Here is an 18,833-nt window from a genome sequence, read left to right on the forward strand (position 1 = left end):
CCCTGTCTGGAGTTGCTGAACTCTTAGCTCACCCAGACAGACGTCCAGGCTACCCGGTCGGCACCACGAGGAGGTGGTTCAGCTCGCCGTTATTAAGCCCCCATATTACCGCTATTCGAACCCACATCAGGTACCTAAACAACTTTTGTCCAGGCTTGTGTGCACTGGCAGTATCTCAGCCGTTCAGATTGCTACGGGTGGCGTGACAGCTATGCATCAAAAGAGTGTTACAGATGACGACTACTAATTTTTTGCTTCACATAAACCATGGCAACGTAAGGTTGGTGTCAACTAACACTTCTGTGCGTACCCAATCAAGGTATAGGGAGTATAGTTTGTTTTCAGCAATCTGTTGGTCCACCTCGAGTTACGCGCAAAACCTCAAAAGCCAAATCATCCAAATGGAGGTTTATCTACAAATGCGGTGCTATAAATACAATAAAAAAATAATGAACATTTACAAGCCTCAAATCGTTGGACTATGCCGGCTTCTATAAACCGGTTGAAGAACTGCCAATTCCTAACGGATCTCACAGTCCACACCGACTAAATCTACGTGTTTACAAGAGATAGCGAAACCACGTGTGAACATAAGGCAAGGTCAAAGAACGGTTTATGTCGGGTCAAAGTTGGACTATGCCGGCTTCTATAAACCGGTTGAAGAACTGCCAATTCCTAACGGATCTCACAGTCCACACCGACTAAATCTACGTGTTTACAAGAGATAGCGAAACCACGTGTGAACATAAGGCAAGGTCAAAGAACGGTTTATGTTCGGGTCAAAAACAAGAAGGGTGGTATGGGCGCAAACTAAAATAACATAAAATGGGGAATTGCGTTGTACAACATGGGCTAGGAAGATATGAATCAACAAGGAGTTTCCAAATATTTCACAGCGTGCGCACATTTACGCAGAGGTACATGTTGCTCAGCTAGTGGTCTTCATATTTGTGGTATAGTAACTCCAAAAACTGTGACCTTAATCATACTGAAAGAGATCAGTTCTTGCTATGTCATTTATTTTGTTGACGGCTGATCAAAAGCGGATCCGGTCCAAGTAAGAACAAAACGTTCCAGCACAACAATTCGAGGATGGTTTAAAGTTGAACAGCGGGCAGCATTTCGGGATTTCCACGTCCCCAACGTTTATGTTTGTACCGCTTCAAAAATGGCTCTAACTGTTCATATTTCCTGATAACCATGAAAACTTACAATTTATGGAACCACAATCTAGAATTGGCTGTTAAAAAAACGTCCAATCGAAACATTTGAATCACTGAAATGAATCAACTGTACACGTTTGTCAGATAGCCTTTTGTCTGGAAACTGCGTACTGTGATTGAATGTGAGAGAGACGCACAAATGGAATTTCTCTGGGCACTTGTCGTGCACAAAACTACATCACGTGTGAGAAAACGTCTTAAGTGCTTGAAGATTTCTTCGGAGCAACGCGACTGGACGGAAGTTAAGACTTTGTGGTTGAATTTTCGTAATAACCCGTCTAAACAGCAAGCAACTAACATTTTGCAAAGGAAATTAAATAGTGTTAAGTGTATCTGAAAAATTATGAAAAGTACCGAAGGCAACTAACAACAGTGTGTCTGGTCAAGGGAATAAAGTTTTTTCCCAGTGATTTGATCCATTAGTAGTCTGCCGAAAGTTTTCCCGTTTAGTGTCCAGCCAGCCACTTATGCCGGTGAAATACCTTCTAATGGGCTCATAAAATATTCCATTGATAACCTCGAACCGCACTCATGACGGTTTACTGAGCGTTGTTCCAAGAATAATACGAATTAAGTGATGTAGAGTATTACTTCGTATGACAGCAGTAGCAGCAAGAATTCGAGCGAAAAATCAGGCTAGGACAATTTTACATGTTGACCAATATGACTGAACTAATTCCAGACTGTGAGCAAACATCAAGGACCAACCGTTAGCCTCTCGCTTGTTCGACACCATGACTGTTTGAAAAATGCTTTTGGATACGCATCGCAATTTTCTACAAGTACCTCCTTTTAAACGTTCTAAATAATAATGATGATTGAGAAGCAGATCACACTCACATCAGAGTTCCTAGAAGTTACGCGGTTTTTCAGTAGTGGACATTTCGTGTCAGAATGCAACACCAATACATCCCTCCATCGCTCTGCCAAGTCTAGAGTATACGCCAAGTCGAGTTAATCTGCGATTCTACTGGTAGGATATTGGTTTTTTCAGAAATTTACTTTTTTTCGTGCAACGAGTCTGGTGATGTTTAGCCCAACGGCAAATTGCCATACGTTTTTCTGTGCATTTTCTGATAAATCGACATAATCGGCAATAAATTGAGGTTTAACAACACTGATCTCTTATCAGTGAATCCTACACAGAAGTAACGTCGCAGCCATTTCGTGTTGACAAGTACTTTTAGTTTTCCATAGGAGTAAAAATACCTATAAGCTATTCTTCGACAATCAAATGAAAATATGTCCAAACCACCAGTAACACACTATTGAAAATACTTTGCCAATGAGAGGTTGCGTATATTTAGAATTAATCCACAAATATTATGAAAGTTAAGTTGTCCTCGTCTTGATACAAGAGGTTTTGTCTTTTAGATGCTTCTTACTGAAGTCCAATCAACCTGCTCACCTAATCGTTTGGCCTGACAAAGGTTCTGTGTCGAAAGCAAAAAGTTGCCCAGCAACAACTCCACCGATTGTTTACCAAACCTCTCTGAAACAATGATTACTAAATTGGCCCCAAACATTTTTCAATTTACCGAAGCCTCTTAGCTCGGTGAGGATCAGTCTGTCGGTTAAAAGAAGCTCTTTACCGCTTCGTTCATTGGTGTTGCATGCAACGTTCTACGATTCAAAAATACGTGAAATTGATGTCAGCTCTAGTTTCGTGATGTATTGCTAAACCCTTTAGCAACCTGGAGCAAGAGAACACGGACACAGCACGGTTGCTATGACTTTGATAGTTGAGGGCAATTGGGACAGGAAACACGGTGGTAAGTCACTTTTTGACAGTCGAGACCGGAAGTACATCGGATTCCACACACCAACGCTTTTTCGGATAACCTAACTAAAAACCTCACATTCAGACAATGTCTTAGGAAATTTGGGTAACAAAAAACGCGTGCTTTATCATCGTTAGTTTTTGCAGAAATCTCCATAGGCACAAAAAATTTATTTTCAGTTCAGTATGCTTGTAACTAAGTGTTGCCACTGTAAATATCTGAAGACGTGCATGAAGAAAGTTACGTTATATTTAGAAGAAAGGCAATGATGCCTGTGTTCAAAGTATTAAAGCAATTTGGGAATATAGGAGAATGGGAGTATACGCAATTGTGTTTATTGTGAACGCGTAAGACATTCTCAGTCTCAGCCACGTATACATGCAGGTGAGTTTGCTGACCGAATTTCTTTCGATTTTTATTGATGAGCTTCAGGGCATATGTGATCTTGCTAAGTCCGTTTAACTAAAAAAACGTTGTTCCAAAATCGACAGTAAAGCTAGTGGTTTAGTACACTGACTCCAAAAATTACCGTAATTTGTCTTCCATCATATGTCAGTGTACAAAGCTTGCAGTCGCTTGCAGCTAACTTAGTCCTTTGCAAATGAAATCAGGTACTTCCGGTAGTTGCTAGAAAAATATTTGATTTACATGCTTCAGCAACGTGTGATGTTTTAACCGCAATTGTCTGCCAACATTTTAGAGTTCATTTGTTGGCGATGTCTACATACAAAATAACCGCGGTGAAACAGCCCTTCGAAGACATACAAAGCGAGTGTTACGCGTTTCGCCGGTCATCCGTCAGATTCAAACGGAAATATCAACAACGTTTCCAGTCTAAAAAAGATTAGACTCTTCGGAACAAAGCTGCAGGATCGTTTTTTTATTTTCACGAGAAATTAAAATGCAACCCGGTTTTCAAAAATGTCTAGAATTGTTGCGGAAAGCTTCTATTTTTTAACAACAGTATTTAGGTGTTGTGGTTGGGCAACACGTCATTCAGTTTTTTTCTATATCAGAGCATCCCAATTTCCATCCAGCTAATATCCTATTCGCCGGTTTGAAGAGTACACATAAAATATCCCGATAAGTTGGATAACCTGGGGCGTACTAACTGAAGTCGTCACCAGCGAGAAACAGAAAGCATCAATCTGATAGGTCCTTAAGAGCTTTACAATTGCCTACGGATGTCAACTACCCTCTCGTCCTGTCAGTCCCCTCGGCAAAAGGTACTTTGTCAAAAGAAGTACGCTCCCACACATCTATTATCACGCGTCTGTATGTGGGTATGTCTAGGTGTGCTTGTTCGCTCTCTACAATCTGTGAGTGTGTCTCTCGCCCGTTGCGGGAATGTGGTGGAACTTCGTTGCTGTTATATTTGGAAGACAAATACTGGTTGAAACTAAAATATGCTCTGTGGACTATGCACGTAAGTCAGGAGTAGCCGGAGAAGGTGATACGTTAAAAAAAGCTGGAATATGAAAATTTTCAACACAATCTTTCGGTAAGTTAACTAGAACTTACCGATAATTCTGTGTGATCGAGAGTAAAACCCCTGTATGATTCAGAATGTGTGTGTAAATAAAAAATTGTGGCAAACAAACTTCATAGTATCCAGCTGTTTTGTCAGTTTGGCTGATAATCTATCATTTGTTGATAAAAAGCAATGTTGAAACAGAGTTTGAAATCAAATCTTAGCCTCAGGTGAACTGACCTTCTAATAGGCGATGTTGCTATAGAATTTTTTATTACAGTCGGCAAAAAACATGGTGCCGGAAGAACATTGTGAACTTAGTTATGTATTGTCTTTCCTCCATTTGGCTTGGTTATGTTTCGATACAGATTTCAGTTTTCGCAAATTTCACAAGATTTGGGACAATCAACACGCATCACTTGATGGTACGCGCAACCACACTTACTATAGGTTATCGTCAACACAACTAAATTGCCTTATCGGGATGAGAGGGAACTGGTGATAAAATCACTGTATTTAAGCTAGTTTGGCAAAATTTAAAGAGTGATTTTTGCTTGAGCTAGACTAAAACGTCCTTGTTGCCTACTTGGTTAATCCTCCGGAGGCGTTTCTGCATTGTGCACAGAGTTTGCCCTTCGAACAGGTTTGCATTATGAAACATTTAAAATTTTCGTTCTTGTTTGCTATCCCGCACACGATGAGAAATTTACATAAAACACTCAAAACGCATATATGTTTCTTGACCACGTGGAACATTGGCAACGTTTCGTCCAAGTGTATACTTGCAACAATTCCTTCTGTGCATCAAAATTTTGCTCCAGTGGATTTCCTCCGTAACCTTGTTGTACGTCTACCCAATTAGATGGCATTGAAACTGAAATTGCTCGTTTATGATGCGTTATAGCAAAGAGGGCTAGACTTATGACTTCAGTTGACCGTGTCCCCTTCCAGGTTATCTTGTATGATAAGCAAACCTATGTCAACTTTCATTTTCGGTAAATTGCTGGCTGATTTTAAAAAATGCAGCCTTTTTTCCTGGGCCACATCGTAGTCATTTGAAACAACGACAGTCATTGTGTAAACCACAGAATGCGCTACAGTCACGTAAGCAAAAAACAAATTTTACAAACAGCCAAATAATCCGTGCAAAAGATACGAACGGAACTGAACATCTCATATTTTCAGCGAGGTAGTAAAATTGAGATTTGTTTTATACATAGATCGTACATGAATATTGGGCGTTCGTTTTTCTTCTTTTTTACTGAGCTCACTAGGTACATGTAACCTCTAAGGTTCTATAAACCAATTGTCCCACGTGAACGTCCAAGTAGGCTATTCGAAAAAATTATCAGACTGAGCCATGTATGTTTACGCGGGCCGTAGATATTCTCGAACAAAATCTGTGGTAAACCTGTTTCTCTAGTCACGTAGGCAACACAACGCTCATATTGGGGTTCTCGTGGTAGGCAAACGAGAAATTTTTACTGAACACTCATTTTAGATCTACATGCATTTCTAGGTCTAACACTAAAACCTGACTTACCTGTTTGAAAATATCCAAAAATACCACAGGTTCGGTGTGGAACCGTGTTCAGGAGCTTTCCAGGTGACTACAGATGGTCCCGTTTTACGCGTGTTATCATTTTTGCATTTTTGCAGTGCTTTATTGTTATCAATAATTCGTCCGTATTATGTATTCTATCAGTACTGATGCTGTGATAAACCAAGGCAAACTCGGAATGAAGCTCTTTTGGGAAAAATATGCCTTTCTCCTCCACAATGTTCATGTGTATGGTACATTTACTTTGGAAAAAAGTCCTGTTAATAAAGATCTTAATGTGTCAGTCAAGCAATGGTCTGTGGAATTGTTTAACTAAATATTTGCAAAACACTCCTTGGTTTTTCTCTCCACTAAGGTGAAAAAACACACTTGAAGTCTTGTTCTTGAAATTATGTCCCCTATTAAGGTCAAAACATTATTTAACATATTGATTTTGTCTATCTGAACGATTTGTAGTTTTGGGCGTGGACAGTCATATTAGTGGCAGTGAACGCACTATTCCTTCCAAATGGCTTCAAAAAAACTACGAAATCAGGATTTTCATGGTAAATTGGCCACTTTAGTCCAATTACTGCTCTAAGTTTCAGTGTAATATGCGCCTCAGTTGTAGCAGTCGATGCTGAGAAAAAGTCAACCGTTTATCGATCGGTCTGTCGAGTGTAGTTTACGCTGTCGAAGCATTTTGGCACTGCGTAACCGTTCTGCTTTATGTAAAGTGCATCATAAATGGCAGTGGCATAAGAGTCAAAAGAGAGAAATATCCATAGTGAATTTGAGCTACGCATCGTCCTGTACAATTAACAAATGAATAAGTGATTTTTTAGCCTCATATCCCAGGCTCTCCAAGTTTTTAACCACATTCCGTAAGAGACGTTTAATTCAGACATTTAAACTGTCAATCAACAGGCTGTGCAATATGATGGATTGGTCACATGTGACCGTCGATCGTTTAAATCCCTTGTGGTCTGTTGATCAAACAACACATCATTGCATTCCCACTGAGTTGTGATGAGAGATGATGAAAAATGATACGGAGGAAACTAGAGCAGGTTATTTAGCCTAACCAGAATAATCTCATCAAGAACATGGGCGGATATGTCTAGCATTGCAGTTGGCCTATTTATCGGTGATAAACAAATTCATGAACTTCAGCAAAGCGAAGCACTTGGTGCAGTTGTTTATTGGTCATTTTTTTTGTCTTCTGATTCTGAAGCTGGCTTGGAAGCTGAAGTTTGTTCAAACAATAACCGCATTCATTTTCAAGTGTTTTGATGGGCTAATGATTTCTGTTTCTGTTGATCGTGACTCTCATTTTTGTCCATTCGTCTACCAAAAACTGACGCATCTTTGATGAAAGAGAATTAAACCAACTTCAGAAATGATTATCATCGACATTGATAATCATAAAGCGGCATGCAGCTCTTCAGTTAACCTTCAACCTTGGAAGTAAAAAGTTACAAGTTTTTCCATAATACATTCTTACACCAAGATTGGACGGGCGAATAGGAAGAAGTAATCTTATCATTCCTTTGAAATTATGTCTCCCAAGATGCCATCAGTTATTTAGCCAACAGTGATGTTTTTGAAAGCATACTATCCTAGGCACTGATTCAAAAAATTGCTGAAAGGAGAGCAATATACCAGAGAATCTTAACTTCGCTGACGATGTGAACATCATTGGTGATGAAGTAATCCAACTATCAAGTTCAACACCAAAGCAGCGCACACGAGTTGCCTACATTCCGCAACGTTGCCAGTCAAGATCTTGTCAGGAATTCCACTTGAGTAAATAAGTAAGCTGGACTACTTTACTCTAGGATCTTCGGAAGACCGGATTGATTTGCTCTGAGTCCAAGAAAATAATAAACCACTGTTTTGGGGAAAGATAGAGAAGCGCCCCCGTATAAAAAAGAATAACAACGAATGGTTAACTGCGTAAAAATGCACAGCGGAGGAATACGCCTGCCGGAACCGCACGCGTTATAGTAACTTCGACTAAACCTGGAAACCAAAGACTTGCGCAAAGTTGCATACTTATGAAAAAGTGGCCCCTGTCTCCATTGCTATCTGATAGGCAAAGAATATCCGCTTGATTGCTTAGATAGATTTAAAAAACAAAGGATTAAAGCACCGGCTTGTCGCTCTTTAAGGCGCACAATATTTGCAACTGCAAATTACAAAGCTCCTGGGGCTTGGGTGTCCCGAACTGATTTTGACATATACATGAGTTTGAAGCGTCCAATGATTATTCGGCCGGTTTAGAGGAGCTGGTGCACCACACGAATACCATAGGACCTTCCTCTGAATGTCTGGTGAACACATTCACTGAAACAGAGTATCACTATGGTTAGTGTGAAATAGCTGTTCAGTTTGCCATCGCACTTCCTCTTTTGGGATTTTTGCAGATGTCCATACAAACGAAACCCATAAATTCACTTGATTGTTGTGGTGGCTAACCAAAGCAGCGTACCTTTTCTGAAAACCGAGGAAAATTGCATAGGTCTAAACTCATATTCTTATTCTTGTAACAGATAAATTGGAACTTTTAGAGTAGGAGAAACGCTAAAGTAAATGATATTTGTTTTTTTATCACTCGATTAATAAAAGTTTCTGTCTGTCTGCAAAAAAGAAAACTTTAATTTATCAGGCTCTGAACCAGTCGGATTGCGGAATCTTTATTGTACCGGAAAAATATGGTCTCGTATTTAGAAAAACATATAAATGTGAGCTTATTCATCGTGCTCATCGGACGTCCTTATCTTGCTTCTGAACAACTGCAAATGTAGAGTTCCGATGTGTTTTCAGTTTATACACGTGGCAGCGCGGCATGAATCTCATCCTGAATGTAATTTACCAAGTGGTTTTCACAACATCTTTGTTTGCTGGATGTTCTGAATCAGAAAATTGAAAAATCTATTAATTTTTGACGTATGACCGTCGTTAGACCAATGAGACTGACATTTGTATATTCGGATGTTTATTTAAGGGCGCGTCTGCAACAAGCTTCCACCTGCAACGGTCTGGGTGTTTTGTACATTGCGCGGATTTTGGCAGTGAACTAGTTTTACTATGGCTGTAAATATGAATAGCCGAGTAAATTGCAGATCAAGGTATGCTAAAAGACTAATCACTGCGGCCGATGGTCCAAATTGAAAGCACATTTCACAAAATTGCGCACACTCGATCACCTTTTTTGGGTAGTCATTGGTTTAACTCACACCAACGTGAAGTTCTGATCTGTTGGTCGAGAGCGAAACAATTTTCCACTGCTTGGGTGCATAGAACGGTCCGGAAACATAAGAGTACCGGAAAGCTGTTTTTCATGGCAGTAAACGTTTGTACACAGTTTGTCGTGTTTACAATAATTTATTAGCAATAGTCTTCCTATAAGGAGTTGTGCTTCCAGAAATCGTTATCGAACAATACTGTGCCTGGGCTTATTGGCTGGACCTCAATTTTTAGCTAGTTGGGACGCAAAATCTAAGGAACTAGATTTATTTAAGAGTAGCCATTTTTGCTTCAGTGGATCCTCTGACCTTATCCGATGGGGAGTTCTGGACCACTTTACCCTCCTTTTTGGACATTGTTGTCAAAACATGATGCTTTCCACTTTCACTGAGTCATCTTCAAAAAATTAAAATGTTATAAATAAACTTCAACTTTTTCCATAGAAACCGCCATAACTCGTCTGTTTTCCACAACCTCAATTTAAAATTACTCGCTGTTTCCAAAATACTGCAGAACTGCACAAACCTATGATGTCACGCGTAACAAAACCAAAAGTTATCAAAGCCCATATAAGGTTTTGAAACGCTCAGTGGTCAAATGGGCTAAAAATGCATGCAGAAAACTCTTACTCTATGTCCCGTATACCTAGGTCACTTTAGTTGAAACTCAAAGAATTACAGCACACGGAAGGTCCATTAAATGACATGCTCCAAGTATAACATTGATGGCACTGTCCGTAAATAAATACGCAAGCTGAAACTTACCAATATCCCGAAAAAGGCGTACGAATCTCACGCGCTTCGAAGCGCGTCAGAGTATTGCACCGACGGATCGTCTTGATAAGTAAAGGTGAGTGGAATAGTTAATATATCTTAGCTCACAGCAATCCTTCGTTAGCATGTTGCTGCATACAATGGGTATTAGTAATGGAATTTGAGTATACTTTGGATTGAAAGCAGACAAAATTCGGTATGTCTGTTTGAGCACTCTAAACAGTATGCATGGTTTTTTTACCAATTCTAGCTGGGTTTTCTGGGAGCAACTTGGTCTAGCATGTGTGTGCACGACTACAAATTCGAGTGAGAGGTTGCCGCGTTTTGGATTTCGCGCACACACTTTTCACGAGACAATCAGGCTAGAATTTAAACGGTTTCGTTTAATTTAAAAGATACACTACATTTATCAAAACACTGCGTGATTTTTCATGAAATTTCAAAGTGAGTAGCTGAACAAATTTTTTCGTTCAGGATGTTGAAAGTTGTTTCTTCTATACAACAACACTTGGTCGCACTTTTCACGGCGGACATCAACATGTTTGCAAAAAAGTAATAATCATTACAAGTCCTTGTAACACAAATAGCACGTCCGGTTTCTTCCCACTCCAAACTCATCGTAGTGATTGTTGAATGTAGGGCACTGGGAAAAAACTATCTGCCCCAGGAGGAGTTAATCAGATATTTACATTAGAGTAGAAAGACTCCGATCCTATTAGTAATAAAATAACAATTAAAATTGAGTGGATTGGAAGAAATTTGTGATCGAATTTGCTGAAGTTCCCAGTCCAACTTTGTGGCATCATTTGATCGTTTTTTTATCTTTGAGAAAATGACTTATCACTGGTCATTGATATCTTAAGTCGTATTCGAACGACTAGCGCATCTGGAAATCCATCTTGAATGTTTTCATTTCTTCGAAAGTCATGTGAATCAAGTCGCATGTTCACCATCAACAGCAGAATTATAAAAATCACTTCATTTTATCAGCTTCCGGAAACTGACTTTGTTTTGTGGTGCTGGGTAACCGACTAGTGTTTGTAGTTTTATCCTAATTTGTAACAAACGGAAACTATGTTATTTTTAAGGTTTCTTGTTCACATGAGTTTTTCTGCGAGTTGGCGCTTTTAGGGTCGTGATACGAAGGTTATTCAGATATTTTGGGAAACCTGGTAGAATATATATTCTGTCCCATAGGACAGCATCGTTACTCAAAATGCGCAGTAAACGTTGCAATGTCTAAATATTGGTAGCTGTAGATCAGGTAGCAGTTCACCCACCCGGCCGCGTACTGTCGACGCTTTCTCGCATAAAACGTTTGATGGAATATATGCAGGCCAACTGCCAAGTCCAGATCAAATGTCAGTGCCAAATCAAACACCACGTGATCATCGTCTGAAGCAGCAGAAGCGTACTGCACAGCGGGTGATCTAAGTGGAAATGATAAAACGATCACGAGGATGATGGTCCTAGTGCAGACGATGATGCTGTTGATGTCGGTTGAGATAATAGATTGGTAGCCCGCAATGTTTCTCATTTCTCTGAAGTAGATGTCTCGCAAACAGAGAAGAGTATCAGTAGATAAACATAATACAAAACTGTAGTTCTAAGCGTTCTATTGTGCCATTTTTGGAGCTCGAACTACCAGTAAGAGAAATAGCTTTGGATTAGCTGTCACAATATTGCCAGCACGCAGGCTTTCGATCTTCGACTTATCAGCATCCGTTTTGTTTTGATTGCATGCACAATATGTAAATAGTTTCACGAGAACACCACACGTCTTATCGCTTCAAGCCTTAATTGGTCACAAAATATTTCAATGAGCTCGGATATTCTGTTATGAACTCAAGCAGGTCATGTGATCCGAGCAGAATAACATCTTCAAATGATGTGTGGAATGTTGATCTCAGATCACTTATAATTATGTTTGACATATTGGGGGTGCGTTATTCAAGTTAACGCCTCGTGTTTAAAGTCGATAAAAAACAATCGTGGGTACCAGTGCGCATTTTGGAATCCCGTCAGTCAAACGGCTATTACATGTTCTTATGTGCGCGATAAAGGATATCATGAGAAAATAACGATACTAATAATGTGACACATTTTAAACTAAATGTGTTAAGATCCGAGTGTCAGATAAAAACGTCGATCAAGTATTACTTATTCAGTGTACCTATCAGGATTCCAGGAGCAGTTAGTAGAAAATTCGGTCAAAGGGCAACAGCTAAACAGTCTTGAAGATGTCAATAACTCTTGGCTGGTGATGATATTGTTCATAACACACTGTAATTTACGACGAATAACCGAAAGTTGAGGAGGAAGGCGTTAAGAAATCATGCTCTACACTTACCGTGGATGGCCGTGCGATACGTCAGCTATTTTGGCTCTCATATCTTTCAAGTGTCTGCGCACAAACTTATCTATGTATTACCACGTATTAAGTAAGACGGGTCAAAATTCTGTTGGTAAACGAAATTAAGATTGCGAACGGTTGGGTGTGGTCTTATATAGCAAGAATATTACTTTGGATTACGCTATTCATCAATTTCTGAGGCAAGTAGTATGCACAGAGTGTTTTAAAGCAATAGGCAGCAAAAACCAACTAGGAACATTCTTTTCGCATGTATTTTGTGACGTATCCAGTCGACCATTTAGTGTTACTGCCACACAAAGCTAAAGTACTCTGGAAAGCTCTTCGTCAGCATCTTAGAAAGCTTGGCGATCAAGTGTTTTACGAGGGGATAATGGTGTATTCGTGTAGTGCATAAGCGCTTGCGGTGGTAAAAAGCACTAGAATCTTCACCAACGCCAGACCACATGCCACACTTATGTTTTATGTGATCAAGATGTCGGAAATTCTGGTAAAAGCGGTCCATGAACCAGTGGGTGCTGTTTCAGGTAGTGCCCGAAATTTACTTGACTGAGGTGTGTAAAAATCGACAGTGGTTTCAAAATGGAAACTTTCCAATCGCTCTATAGCAATCTGATGTTCATATTGAATCCGTCCATAGCCAGATACCGGGAAACATTGTAATTCACTTCTATTTTTGCCGCGGAAGTTTTGCGAGGTTCGTCTTGTGAGGTTTTGGGAAAAATTGAAGTTGAGGGGGATTCCGATGTAGAATATGAAAAAGAGATATCAGTTATTCGTAGAATGCTAAGCAGATTTATATGGCACCATACAGGTTAGAATTATCAAACCGACTTGTCCTGCAGACAGAAAAACAGTTTCTTCATATAGTCGTTGCTAGAAGCAACACGAAATCATATGATTAGCACTGCAAGAATGGTAACTCTTCCTCAAGTCACAAGGTCAAACAACAAGGGTCAAGCCGTGTGGTGCAAAAACCCAGTCATTACAGGACATGGGCGTGCAATATTCGACTGTGTGTTGGAGTAATCTCCCTATATAAACACTGAAGTCAGGCGTTAGTTTCCCTCTGTACAATGACGAATGAAGTGGAAGTGTGTTGCAGTTAAAATTGAAGCTTCGTTCTGTGCTGAAAATCCGAGCAAAAAATTATCCCTGTTCCATGTCTATTGAGAATCATCGGCACTGCGCTTGTGACGGAACCACGGACGCATCGAACGCTTCTGGTAGTTTGAACACCTGACCATAAAACGGTAGCTATTCCAAACTCCACAATCGCGATAAACTCATTTCGGCTGACTCGTCCCTGAGAGTCTACGGAGAAAGCTATATAAATGGAGATAGAAGCACTGGCCGCTCACAAAAGGCGTTACATCGATTTTTTAGAAAGCGCCTGCCTTCGAGCTGTTGCTCTTGGCGCACAGTCAAAAATCTGTTGCCATGTCCACTTGTAACGATTTTCAAGGATTAAGCAGACCTCCTGGGGGTATCGGCTAAATCATCTTATCATACTTGAGGTATCGTACACAAATCTCTATGTCTTTCGATAACCCCAAAGAATCTCTGATAGGTCAACCCCAGAGTATGTTGGAGAAAAATTTTCCGAAGAGCATTTCATGTTTGCCGTGCCCTTGGGAGCATTCAGTTACACACAAAATTTGCCCAAGTTTAGTAGTCGACATACCCATATTCTCTTAGGTTTAACAAACAGAGAATGTCCGCCATACAATCTGAAACATTCAGCATTCTAATAAGGTGACATCGGTTTTAACCTTGGCTTGCTTATTGGCAAGTTATGTCACTTGTTGCTCTAACTGTTCTACTATTTCGAAACAGTAGTTATAAGTATATCCGTCTACTGCTTCTGAAATTTGTATGGATCTACTTGGTGTTGGATTACGTGGTATCCCTCGATTTTTAATAGTTTGGTGTAATTTACAAAGTTGCAGGATGGGAAGAAAGCATAGACAGAACACTTGAGGTAGTTGTCAAAAATGGTGGCGATATCATTAGTACAACCCTGTATAGCGATGGTTTATGGATTTTCGTTCTGATTTGATGGAATAAATGTCCAAGGACTTCTGTAGCTCTTACATGATGAAATCCTACTGGCATAAAGAAAATATTAAGCAAGAATCCCCTCAGTGTGTGCAATGCGGTAACGGCCCTTGAAGGGATCATTTCCAGTACGTATCTTAAGAATCTGCATGGAAATGCGAACTAGGACATTTAACCGCACTAGCATTCACGATTGATCAGCCGAACGATTGATTAAATGTCACTTGAGCAGTATAGAGTACCAATTGTTCTTCAATCACATGGCCGCTCGATGACCAGCCGCTGCTTGTGCGACCAGCGTTCTACAAGTGCCACGGTGGATGATACTGATGGGGCTTGGGAGTAGACTGTTCGCCCACAAATCCGCTTCCCTCTCTTGAAAAGTGAGATATATTGCGGAATTCGTTTGCATTCGAGGAACAGTAAGTGATTATTCAGAAAAATTTAGGAAGACGCGCTCAAAGATGTTCAGTTTTTGCAAACAAGATGCGTAGTTGAGTTTTGCTTCCCTGTCAAATAGTCTAACTTTTCAGTTGTCGTGTAATGAACAACTTCGCAGCGAAGGCTTTTTTCCTTTCACAGGTAGCTTGCAGAGCGAAACGTTCACACGATGAGTGTAGTTCCCATCTGAGTAGTTGGCATCTGAGTAGTTAACCAACGCTTTATGCACTTGATATGAACCCCTTGACTAAAGAGTCTGTGGTGCCCCATCAATCCGATCCTGGCAAGAGGGTTATGTGTCAAAATCTCTCCGGGAGTTGGGAGTTTAGATCTTCCTGGTGATCAGTGATATAACCACAGCATCCCGGCGTTTTGGTACAGACAAGCTTGACATGAAAGACAAAATCGCAACTAAAATACTGTTATCCTTCATGTTTTTGCCCCGCTTGGATGATGAGCGACACACGAAATCTGATTCAAAAACGATGTGAAACTATATACGCAATTTTGTCAGTGAGTCAGATTTTTTCGAGCAGTATTTATTAAAAACTTGTCCAAGCAATTATGATGACTTTGTAATAGACATTTGCAAAGGATTACTCACTAAGAGTTGACACGATTGGCAATAAGATCAATTTATGTGTTTCTGCAGCGGATATCGGCGTAATAAAAAAGGGTGGCATTTAAATTGTTACTGGTGCTGCAGACGCACGTGGTCCATATCGATCACGCTTCACACCAGTTCACTCCATTCCAAAAATAATTGGCTTAGCGGACCATCAGCTTTGATGCTTGTGAGGTAAAGTTTATTTCTCATCTACCCAGGCGAGTTTTCGTTAAGTGTATTAGACTGTCCTAAGTGTAATCGAGCACGTATATTGGCAGTATTTGTCTCGACAATAATAGCACCAAAGGTCACATTCGATAGCGACTGAGGATTGTGTTTAACCTTTGAAACATTGTGAGAGAGAATAAGTTGGTAAAATCAATAGCCGCCCTCCAACACATGTCATACTCAAAGTCCATCAAAATGACTTTGCTCGGAAGGAGTTGTACAATCTCTATATAATTTAAAGTAGTACTGTGGCCTGCAGTCAGAAAGCTGACACAATTTGCTAATCTGTTCAAAATACAGCATACCGTTTGGACATTTTGGTGGTGAGTCACTTACAAAAACAAATGTATTTGTAGAGCGAGCCAAGATTTCTTTAAACAACACAGTTAGAAACCAGGCCTCTCAGCACTCCTAGGCGATAAGGTTTGTTTTGGAGATACAAGACCCATCATTGGAGTCTGGTAGAAGCTGAAAATTTTAGACCGTTATTCAACGATATCGTCACAATTCAGGTATATAAGTATATATAAATATGTATGTATATTCTTGGCTCAGGTTGGCCTAATTTACCAATCATTCTTCTTTTCGAACAGAAAAATGGTCTACAATATCGTAGTTGTGACGTCATTTTGTACGCCTCCTCAGGTACGGGCATCCAAGTACATACTTGAACAATTATGTGCGCTGCTGATCAACCGTGATTGAATGGTTAATTGTGTAAACTATCGAAACTTAGTTTGCTCGTTCGAAAGCCCCTGGAGTTTAGTAAGATGCGTGCCACTGATAATATACAATAAGAATTAACCAGCTCTACGAGGATTCACGGCTTTTAAGCACACATTGTCATTACCTACAGAACAAAATCTTAAATTACCAAAACTCCCCAGACTACCATCAGTTTTTAGGTAGCTTAAGAGGAGAATAGTTTCACAAGATGAGTAGAATTTCCAGCTTAGAGGTCGTGACAAGAGCAGCCACTTGATACTTGACTACGCTGTGTGGTTGAAAGACGAGTAGGGCTATTTCCTTTCTAAGTGCAGGTTAAGTGTATAAACTACTAGAATGCAAGCTACGGGTCCGAGAATCCACGGAGTTTTACTAGATGCGCACTTTCCATGATAGGAAGGAACCCGGTGTACCTTGTACCTCGAGTTTTCAGCATAAACATAGGTAATCTTATTCTAAGCAGATCTGAATAAAGCATGCCAATAAACCTGAAAGTTTTTCCCAGCAGAAACTGATATAGTTTACCAAGAAGAACTTTATAGTTTCTGGTTGGATTTTACTATTCGGAGACTCTTACTCTGCCCGAAATCAAGTTAGGTTTTGTTTGCTTTTGATAGCTCTATAGTGATGGCAAATAAATTGCTAAACAAGCATTCGTTAGCCTCGAGCTTTTAGACTTATTGGTTTTTACATTGTAGAAAAATAATGTCCTATAGTCTTTGAATTCGAGAAGTCTAGAGAGATTTCTCTTAACTTTTTCACCTAGAAAAGCCACATGTCTTCAGTATTGAGATTCACGTAATATCGACCTGTTTGTTCCCACAGAGAATAGAGCATATAAATGTGCTTTCATGTCATTTCTTCTTATCAGTTCTCTGCGACCTTGGCCATCATGAGCCACCAAAAGCACCCAAGTCAGTCGACCTTTCGAAAGTGGATTATTAGGCGTCTTCTGGTCTTCTCACTTTACCTCGTTTTACCGGTTGAGGTTTTATCGCAACTAGCAGCTTGCGGTCCTCCGCATACTCGAGTTTAAAAAACACATAAATTGATTCTCCATTTGTCGCAGGAAATGATTTGGTAACCGCACGTGACGTTTTAAACTCACAACTGCCATAGAAGGAAAGACCTAAGACCGGGTCGAATCAGAGTTGCATATGCAGAACGTGACAATTATTGATGCAAGCAAGTAGACGCAAGCAAATAATTGCGAAGCCTAGCAATCCATTTAGGTAATGTCACCTATTTATGATGGGCACTGGCCACCTCAGAGAAGTGACTAAATATGAACATGAAATCTTCAGTTAGATGAGAATCAGCAAGCCTGCTACATGTGTATTCACAAACTAAAAATAAAAATAAAAAAACTCTAAGAAGATACAAGTTGAACAATCATCAGTTCAGCTTGGTATCAAATACAGCCACTCGAGCATGCACTAGCGCTCAGGTCGTTTCATTTCCCCATGGCTCAATAAAAGCAAAGTAAATCAAATGTACAATGTTTTGTTAACAGCTGCACAGTGACCACAAAAAAGATGCGCAGATGAGCGGCACAACAAGAAATTGTGCAGTTATCCGGATTGAAAGGGCCGCTTGAAGCATATGATGCAATTATGTTACTTTAAGTTTGCTGGTATGCCTGCGAGTTAAAAATGTCGATTGCTTAGCAGGCTACGTTTGCCAAAGACATTGAAATCAGTAGTGCATTAAAGTAATTGATCAGATGGACACACGCACCCACACACCAGATGGATGCACATCTAATGTTATTGTGTCAACTCTTAATTGATGGTCTATATAGTTGGCAGGTAAAGAGCTCGGTCTGGTAGCAAAAAATAACGCACAGATTAAAACAGGTTGCGTGTTAATGTTCTGTCTGATTCACTTGGCAAAAGCACCGAGTGTATGACCCGCAATGCACAAGGTCGCAAGTCCGGTGGAAATCCTAAAAGGCAGAAAAAAACGTCACTTTCTGTAACTAAGTCATGCGAAAACAGCTTGAATACTTGATTTTGGTATCGTACTTTCTCTGTCATGAGGTGCCCTATTCCATTATTTGGCTGCAGAGAGACTTCATGTTCCTGAACCTCGATGATTTGAGAAGTCACTCCGTGGAAGTGTTCTTATGTAAAAACCGCTTGCTCAAAATGTAGGCACGCATAAAATGGACAGCATACTTATTTTTTGGTGTTTTGCATTTTTCAAAAAAGCGAACTTGCACAATTCTTACAATCGATAGTCGGTTGAAAGTGGGATGCCTGGCTATCTAAAGACGACAGGACGTTTCCATTTCCTCACTGAGCACTTTGATTTCTTTTGTTTTATGCCCTATTAAATCGCTCTCCTGCTGCTTTAGCTGCATCAA

General features: G+C 40.0%; 1 protein-coding gene across 1 annotated transcript in view; it reads left to right on the plus strand.

Moving 5' to 3' along the window:
• Window positions 1-4,448: 4,448 nt before the first annotated feature.
• Window positions 4,449-18,833, plus strand: part of T265_02016 (hypothetical protein) — a gene marked incomplete at both ends in the record, with an annotated part of 75,451 nt that continues 61,066 nt past the window's right edge. Inside the window, one exon of the mRNA XM_009166164.1 lies at window positions 4,449-4,505. The remainder of the gene's footprint in view (window positions 4,506-18,833) is intronic.

This window comes from Opisthorchis viverrini, assembly GCF_000715545.1.
Source record: "Opisthorchis viverrini unplaced genomic scaffold opera_v5_23, whole genome shotgun sequence".
Classification (NCBI taxonomy): Eukaryota; Metazoa; Platyhelminthes; class Trematoda; order Opisthorchiida; family Opisthorchiidae; genus Opisthorchis; species Opisthorchis viverrini.